The sequence below is a fragment of the Rhinopithecus roxellana genome, chromosome 7 (assembly GCF_007565055.1).
Source record: "Rhinopithecus roxellana isolate Shanxi Qingling chromosome 7, ASM756505v1, whole genome shotgun sequence".
In the NCBI taxonomy this organism is placed as follows: domain Eukaryota; kingdom Metazoa; phylum Chordata; class Mammalia; order Primates; family Cercopithecidae; genus Rhinopithecus; species Rhinopithecus roxellana.
Window position 1 is genome coordinate 153,232,159 of NC_044555.1, and position 7,615 is coordinate 153,239,773.

The 7,615-nt window shown below is 42.1% G+C and overlaps 1 pseudogene; it reads right to left on the reverse strand.

Annotated features, from left to right (window-relative positions):
* Window positions 1-2,996: 2,996 nt before the first annotated feature.
* On the reverse strand, window positions 2,997-7,013 carry LOC104682635 (annotated as a pseudogene).
* Window positions 7,014-7,615: the final 602 nt, after the last annotated feature.

The window sequence follows — 7,615 nt, forward strand, 5'->3', positions numbered from 1 at the left end:
CAATAAGAAGTATTTATAACAAACCCACAGCCAATATCATGTTGAATGGGCAAAAGTTGGAAGCATTCCCTTTGAAAACCAGCACAAGACAAAGATGCCCTTTCTTGCCACTCCTATTCAACATAGTATTGGAAGTTCTGGTCAGAGCAATTGGGCAAGTGAAAGAAATCAAGGGTATTCAGATAGGAAGAGAGGAAGCCAAATTGTCTCTGTTTGCAGATGACATTGTTGTATATTTAGAAAACCCATTGTCTCAGCCCAAAATCTCCTCAAACTGATAAGCAACTTCAGCAAAGTCTCAGGATGCAAAATCAATGTGTGAAACTCACAGGCATTCTTATACACCAATAATAACCAAACAGAGAGCCAAATCATGAGTGAACTCCCATTCACAATTGCTACAAAGAGAATAAAATACCCAGGAATACAACTTACGAGGGATGTGAAGGACCTCTTCAAGGAGAACTACAAACCACTCCTCAAGAAAATAAGACAGGACGTAAACAAATGGAAAAATATTCCATGGTCATGAATAGAAAGAATCAATATCTTGAAAATGGCCATACTTCCCAAAGTAATTCATAAATTCAAGGGTATCCCCATCAAGCTACCAATGACTTTCTTCACAGAATTAGAAAAAAACTAATTTAAAGTTCATGTGGAACAAAAAAAGAGCCCATATAGCCAAGACAATCTTCAGCAAAAAGAACAAAGCTGGAGGCATCACACCACCTGACTTCAAACTATACTACAAGGCTACAGTAATTAAAACAGCATGGTACTGGTACCAAAAAAGATATATAGACCAATGGAACAGAACACAGGCCTCAGAAAGAACACCACACATCTACAACCATTTGATCTTTGACAAATCTGACACAAACAAGCAAAGGGGAAAGGATTCCCTACTTAATAATTGGTATTGGGGGCCGGGCACGGTGGCTCAAGCCTGTAATCCCAGCACTTTGGGAGGCTGAGATGAGTGGATCACGAGGTCAGGAGATCGAGACCATCCTGGCTAACACCGTGAAACCCTGTCTCTACTAAAAAAAAAAATACAAAAAACTAGCCGGACGAGGTGGCGGGCACCTGTAGTCCCAGCTACTTGGGAGGCTGAGGCAGGAGAATGGCATAAACCCGGGAGGCGGAGCTTGCAGAGAGCTGAGAGCCGGCCACTGCACTCCAGCCTGGGCGATAGAGCGAGACTCCGTCTAAAAAAAAAAAAAAAAAAATTGGTATTGGGGAAACTGGCTAGCCATATGCAAAAAACTGAAACTGGATGCCTTCTTTATACAAAAATTAACTGTTATACAAAAATTAACTCAAGATGGATTAAAGACTTAAACGTAAGATCTGAAACTATAAAAAAACTAGAAGAAAACCTGGGTAATACCACTCAGGGCATAGACATGGGCAAAGACTTCATGACTAAAACACCAAAAGCAATGGCAACAAAAGCTAAAACTGACAGATGGGATCTAATTAAACTAAAGAGTTTCTGCACAGTAAAGGAATCTATCATCAGAGTGAGCAGGCAACCTACAGAATAGGAGAAAACTGTTGCAACCTATCCATCTGACAAATGGCTAATATTCAGAATCTACAAAGAACTTAAACAAATTTACAAAAAAAGAAAAACATCAAAAAGTGGGTGAAGGATATGAACACACACTTCTCAAAAGAAGACATTCATGCAGCCAACAAACATATGACAACAAGCTCATTATCACTGCTCATTAGAGAAATGAAAATCTAAACTACAATGAGCTACGATCTCACCCCAGTTAGAATGGAAATCATTAAAAAGTCAGGAAACGACAGATGCTGGAGAGGATGTGGTGAAATAGGAATGCTTTTACACTGTTGCTGGGAGTGTAAATTAGTTCAACCATTGTGGAAGATAGTGTGGCAATTCCTCAAGGATCTAGAACCAGAAATACCATTTGACCCAGCAATCCCATTACAGGGTGTTATAAATCATTCTACTATAAAGACACATGCACACAAATGTTTATTGCAACACTGTTCACAATAGCAAAGACTTGGAACCAACCCAAATACCTATCAATGATAGACTGGATAAAGAAAATGTGGCACATATACACGATGCAGTACTGTGCAGCCATAAAAATGGATGAGTTCATATATTTGCAGGGACATATTTGAAGCTGGAAACCGTCATTATCAGCAAACTAACACAGGAACAGAAAACCACACACCACATGTTCTCACTCATAAGTGGGAGTTGAACAGTGAGAACACATGGACACAGGGAGGGGAACCTCACATACCAGGGTGTGTTGGGTGGTGGGGGGCTAGGGGTGGGATAGCATTAAGAGAAATACCTAATGTAGATGACGGGTCAATGGGTGAAGCAAGTCACCATGGCACATGTATACCGATATAAGAAACCTGCACATTCTGCAGATGTATCCCAGAACTAAAAGTATAATAAAATATAACAATAATAATTCATTTACTTCAGAAACACGGCAGACAATTGAGAGTACTATTGAAACACTTAAAATTCAGAGAATGTCAGGAAAGCAAAGATGAAGATCACAACTCCATTTCTGAGTTGTAGTAAAAGATCTTAGCCAGGCCCCCATCCTAGGCTAGTCTCCTCCATTAAGCAGGGACAACCAAAAGATAAGAAAGCCTTGGCCTCATCCCCGTCATGAGACAGCCTGAACTGCTCAAAAGTAAGAAACAACTGGATGATACTGAGGAGTGATTCCTGATGAGTCATTAGGAATGTCAGTTGGTTCTCTTTTCAGTAGGTGGCTTAGCACCCTTCTGGAGAATAGAGTAGGAGTCTGGGGCTGGAGGCTGAAGAACAACATCCATCAAAGTTTGCCTTCTTTTCGGTAATGTTCTTTTTCTTATTTCAATAGCAAGAAACCTGAAATCCAGGGAAGTCATTTAAGAAACCCCTCTGACTGCAACCTGAAAGCGTCTCCCAAGAGAGACTAGGGGTGGATATGATGACTTCAACTTCAGTGGGCCTCTTGTTCGATAGGGGAGAAGCCAGAGAAGAATCTGGTGTTGCCGGCCAGAGTTTGTTTCTCTTTCTTCTCTGGAGCCTTGTTTTCTTGGTATTCTGTTGCTACATGTTTCAACTCTGGGAGGTCAAAAGTGGGTAGGGGAACTAGAGCAGTCTTCTTTGACAGCACCTGCCCCATGTCACACATCTCTTTCTGGATCCTGCTATTGGGGGTGGCACAGATGGGATTAAAGAAGCTCAGTCGTGGGATCACCTCAGTAGGATCCTCCAGTTTGAAGGAGCCTTCAGAATCCTGGGCCCATTCAATGGTGCACAAGCTATGCTTGCCTTGCTGGTGGTTCTGACACTTTGTGGGGTCACAGCTACAGTCCACACCACAGTCTGAATTTTGCTTCCTCCACCCACACTGTTTGTTCCCACACCAACCCTTGCAGGAACACCCTTGGATTTTCTTCCTGGACACCTTAACTAATTTTTTTTGGCTTCCATTACTCATCATCCCCCTCATCACCATCACCATCACCATCCTCATGCTCATTCACAGAATGATATGAACAATATTTTAGATCCTCAATGACCATTCTTTGCTCCAGGAAGTTTAACACGAGGTTTAGGCTTAGGTGGGACATATTCAAAAGAAGAGTCTGGAGATAGAAGAGTATCCTTAGGAAGATATTTCTGTCTACTGGCTACCTGGAGAAGGGTCAGGGGTCAGTTTTTGCTTGATGATTTCATTCTCTTGGAAAAACTGCTGATTTTGCTCACACACTACTTGCATCTTCTCAAGGTCTTCATCCTGACACTTCACTGTGCTCAGTAGCTGCTGTTCCTTCTCACTGACTGATTCCTCTAACTGCTTCTCTGCAATTTGGCTCTGCTGCAGCTGGCCGAGAAGGTACAGCCCCTTCTCTTGGTGCTGTTACTCCATTCTGACCAGCTCAGCTTATAACTCTGTCTCTAACTCAGCAAAGTGATTTTATTCCTCAAACAGCATCTTCTGCACGTCAGCACAGCTGACCTTGCTTCGTTTCAGGTTGCTTTCAAGTTTGCTGACCTGTATTTTGGAGGACACCAGCTCTCAAATCAAATATTTCAGGGCACAGTTGGCTTCCAGAATGGTGTCAATATTCTCCCAGCATTGTTTTGACCTGTCTTCACTTTCTGTATCCAGCAGCTTCTTCTGTAGGTCAGCTATCTGAGAGCACTCCTGAGTTCCATTTCAGTCTCTAGGCTTTCAATCTGCTTTGTAATGGAATTTTCTGACTCCAAAACTTGACCATGCACTTCAGTAAGGGAGAATGTATGTCTCTGGAGTTTAGGAGGTGGATTCTCCCCAGATTCCTTTTTTTTCTTTGAGTTGAGCCACATCCTGAACCAGGATCTTTCTATCTTCAAGGAGCCCATCAGATGGCGTTTGGCTTCCTGAGTAGTGACCATAACCTCAATTTTGTTTCCAAGCCAATTCTTCACTCGAGTTGCAGTGCCTTCCACTCCATGGCTCTGAGTCTCTTTCTGCTTATCTACGACTTCCCGTTGTTTCTGGAGAGCATCCCTGAGACACTTGCTGGCAGCTGCTGCCTCCTCTGTTTTGCATCTTAGCTCATTGGATTGTTTCTGGAAGTTTCTTTCAAATTTGAGAAGTTCATATTGCCTCTTACTGTCTCATTCTTTTAACTGTATTGTTTATTTGTCTTTTTTCTGCTTCCACTGTCTAAACTTCTCAGCGTCCTCTTTCATTTGACACATTAACTGTACCCACCAGTTTTTCATCATCCGTATCTCCTGGTTCAGACTGGAGACAGTATGCTCTGTGGATTCTTTTAGTTTCAGAAGTTTGGACTGCTCAGTCGGTGTCTTCCTCAGATCAGCTATTTGATCCTCCAGCTCCTGGAGATATTTTCAGTGGCCACACTCAACTTGGCTTGGTTGACATCCTTCTTTGCTGTCTGAAGTTCAAGAACAAATTCTTCCTTTTCCTTTTCCAGATAGATGACTTCCAGTTCTAGTTTTTTTTATGTTTTGCTGGTATTGGAACTGAATGGGCTGTAGCTGGCAAATGTTCTGAGTCATATTCCTAGCTAGGGCCTCTTTCAGTGCAGTGGCTTTATTCAACTCAACCAGCTCCTTAGACATCTGAGCTTGACAGAAAGCATGCTGAGTGGTAAAAGCATCAGAATACCTGCTCCTCTCTGAACTGGTTTCCACTAGAGCTTCTTCTTCCACCACATTACTAATGGATGCAGCCATGCAAGCAGGACTTTCATCCGATAACTTGGTAATGAATTGCTGCAGGTTACAAATTATTTCTACATTTTCTTTCAATTCCTGGTCTTCCAAAACCTCCACTAGCTTTTGAAGATCCAGTTTTCAGGCTGTATGCTGCCTTAACTCGTCTAGCTTGGTGTTACTTTTTTTTTTTTTTTTTTTTTTAATTTTTTTTTTTTTTTTGAGACATTGTCTCACTCTGTCACCCAGACTGGAATGCAGTGGTGTGATCTTGGTTCACTGCAAGCTCCAACTCTTGGGTTCACACCATTCTTCTGCCTCAGCCCCCCGAGTAGCTGGGACTACAGGTGCCCACCACCACGCCCAGCTAAATTTTTGTATTTGTAGTAGAGATGGGTTTTCACCATGTTAGGCAGGATGGTCTCGATCTCCTGACCTCATGATCTGCCCACCTCGGCCTCCCAAAGTGCTGGGATTACAGGCATGAGCCACCGTGCCTGGTTGGTGTTCATTTTTTCATTCACTTGCTCTGTCAAAATGATCCTCTCCATCATCTGGGCTGTCTGACCAGCTGCCTCACTCAGACTATGACTTAATCTTTTATTCTCCATCAGGGATTGTAGATTCTCTGATGGTTACACATTTATAGATCCAGGCAGGGTATGTCCATGGGCTTGTAGCAACAAAACTTGTAGCTGTTGTAGCTGTTTTACCCGTTGCTTTAGATGATTAAGTTCAGTTGTCTGGGGATCAATATTAGCAACAGGTTGGTTCCTGTTTTTTCTTATTCTGTCATCATAGTGAAGGGTATTTAGTTTCTTCTGAATTGGAGCCAGCAGGACTCACACAGGCTATTATGGTTATTACCACTTAGAGAATCTTGAAGCAGTGGAGCCAACTTGGAATCTCTGTAGGAATCAAAGTCACCCTTTTTGTCATCTCCAAGAACACTGATTACATTTCCCAAGCATAGAAGGCCTCAATTAATATTAATACCCTCTTTTAGACGAACCCCTTCAGCCTTGGTTTTCTTCTGTCTTTCTGATTCAGAGAGGTCTACAAGATGCAGCTTGGAGTGAAAGCTGCTATTCCTGTCACTTTTCTTTCTCTGCTCTATGGAGATTGTAAAGATGGCATGAGATTGAGATGACTGGGCGTTCATAGCTGTGGAGGCCACAGAGTTGTTGCTCTGCTCCAAACAGGAAACAGTACCCAAGGCAACTAAAACAGTCTTCTCAGTGAGTCCTACAATCTTTATGCCTTCCTTAGGATCGTCCCATGTATTTATTTGAGCTTTCTTACAAGATGGGCATAGAAGATCCAAAATTTATTCATTGTAAATCTCTAAGTAAGACATGTTCAGAATAAATTCCAAATCACTCTTTTTATCAATTTCTTTGAAGAGCAGTTTTATTATCCTAGGAATAACCCCAACTGTTGGTTCATTCTCTTGCTCTGCAGTGTATGCACCTCCCATTGAATAGGTTTTTTTTTTTTTTTTTTCCAGAGCAAGTCTGCCCATAGGCCAGGACCATTGCATTATATCATTTAAATATGCTTTTATGAATGGTGCTACTGCTGTATTGAAGACTTCTTCCTGTTCATTACAGGGGTCAAACACAAAATCATAGTTGAAGGATTTATCAGTACCAACCACCACCTGAGGCTCCCTGGGCATGAAGGAAAGGCATATCTGGCAGCCCTCACTAATTTCTTTGGGGACCAGAGGGCAACAACGCAGTGCCACTCTTACAGGAATTCCCTTCACCTCTTCCTTCATGATCCTATCTCACCACTACCTCAAACTAAACGTCCTTTCCTGGTTCTCCCCAGTTCTCCCCTTACTACAGTTTCCTTATCCAGTCCACTGTTGATGGGGATCTAGGTTGATTTCATGTATTTGCTATTGTGAATAGTGCTGTGATAAACACATGAGTGCATGGGTTTCTTTGGTAGAAAAATATAAATAATAAAGGTGGCCAAGAGCAGTAGCTCATGCCTGTAATCCCAGTACATTGGGAGGCTGAGGTGGGAGGATCCCTTGAACTCAGTTGTTCAAGACCAGTCTGGCCCACATGGTGAAACTCTGTCTTTACTAAAAACACAAGAAAAGTTAGCCAGGTTTGGTAGCACACACCTGTAATCCCAGCTATTCTGGTTGCTGAGGCAAAATAATCCTTTGGACCTGGGAACAGGGCATTGCAGTGAGCTGAGATTGCACCACTACACTCCAACCTGGGTGATGTAATGAGGCTCTGTCAAAAGAGAAGAAAGAAAGAAAGAAAGAAAGAAAGAAAGAAAGAAAGAAAGAAAGAAAGAAAGAAAGAAAGGAGGAAAGAAAGAGGAAAAGAGAGAACAATTTATTTTTGAAAGGAATATCTTAAA